Source organism: Uloborus diversus, chromosome 8 (assembly GCF_026930045.1).
Source record: "Uloborus diversus isolate 005 chromosome 8, Udiv.v.3.1, whole genome shotgun sequence".
Taxonomy (NCBI): domain Eukaryota; kingdom Metazoa; phylum Arthropoda; class Arachnida; order Araneae; family Uloboridae; genus Uloborus; species Uloborus diversus.
In genome coordinates, this window is record NC_072738.1 from 145,455,103 (window position 1) to 145,456,970 (window position 1,868).

Consider the following 1,868-nt stretch of genomic DNA (forward strand, 5'->3'; position numbering starts at 1 on the left):
AGGTGCAGGCCGTATCTTTCAACAACGGCTCTAAACTTTTCTTAAAAGCTAAATTGTTACGCAAAATCATCTTTTTGTAATAAATTTGGGGCTTGTTTTGCATCTATTATTTTAGTGCTTTGTGTTCATGTAACGCGTCAGCATTGCGTTTGCGAGCATTTGTATTACATGATTCTTGCTTCTTATCATCCCCCCTTAAAGTTTTCCTCAAGAGTTCAGATCCACCCTGAACAAGAGTCGACGCATCCGTTAAGATCCATTTTGGATCGGAGAGTATGTTTGAGTGTTGCTTTTTCTGGCGAATTATCAAGTTTGGGGATTTTTCACTGCGAGCAATTATTAGCGGCATGTGAATTGCTTATTAATAAAAATATTATTTTTGGAAAATTTGGCAAAGCCCGAAACTTTGCTCTGGAAACCCCTAGCTTCGCGACAATGAAATATCCGATCCAAAATGGCTAAACTTAAGCAGATGCGTTGGTCTATTTATATAGCGACTCTACTTGAAATCAGTTGTTTGTAAAATGCTAACCTTCACCCACAGAGAGTGCCTGAGATTAGAACTTCCGTAACAAATTAATAGCCAAAATATTGTAATATAGTTGTGCCACGGAGAAATGGTGGATTAACTGGAAACGCAGACAGAACCTTTCGTTTTGTAATAGGTAGGATTAGCAAGAACGCGCAAGCAGTTATGTTTTCACTGCTCTCGCACTCTGGCTGAGCCTACCTATTTCAAAATGATAGGTTCTGTCCGCGCTTCCAGTTTGTTCGCCATCTCTGCGTGACACAAAACTCGTCGCCCAATACACATTGAGAAGGCATGTGCTCTGCAGTGCTATGGCATAATTGCCATTTTCACTTATCGACGCTCTTTCGAACAAAAACATTTGTTCGAATCGGACTATTCACTCAAAAGTTATTAAGGGGGCGGGGGGACAGAGCGACAAACCGACAGACAGACCGACAGACATTTTACTCATCTCATTACCCTCCTTTCCAATTTTTAATTTTTCGATATTTATTAATTACTTTTTTTATTTTAGACTTTTTTTTGTTTTTCGCGAAATTTTCAAGATGCATTAAGCCTTCTTTCATGCTTTTTTTTCTTTCTCTTACTTTTACTGGGAAAGTAGGCTAAAAAGAAATGGAATAAACAGCTGAGGAAAACAAATACAAAATTACTTTTACTATTATTTCCATTGTTAAGAGCTGTCGGCGGTTCTACGTTCAGCATTCTATTCTGTTGCTGTGTAACTATTCGAATTCGCGTAAATTTTTATAGCATTTCAGAGTGAAAAATTAAAATACAGACTCTTTATACTTACCAGGAAACCACACGGTGGTGTGATAATGAAAACGAAAAAAAAAGTTAAATAAGTAGCAATTGAAAGAGCATTATAACCATTGAGAAGGAATAAACGATGGAGAGAGTGAAGCCATCAATTTCTAAAGCAAGGATCCCTTTGAAAGTAAAGAATTGGTAGAAATTAGGTTTCTTCCATTCGTTTCTCGTAAAACGCGTTTCCTATTCGTTGAAATTGAACCATGTGACTTAAGATCTTTGCTTCAGCGTATTCTAAGCCTATGATTAGACTTGCACCCTCGGTTACTAATTCCTACTCTAAACGTGTTTTGGGGCGCATAAATAATTGCCCTCTTGTCTCCGTTATCGAAATATAAAGTCAAAAATCTTAAAATAAGTTACCTTATTTTTCAATAAACATTGCATTAATAACGCTTTATTTTTCTTATTTACACTCCACCAACTAATAAACTACAGTACAGTTTGCGCAATAGTTCCTGTAGGTCAGCAGAACGTACGCTGTGGGTATGAAATTACTGTTTTTCAAATGTATTATACGTAC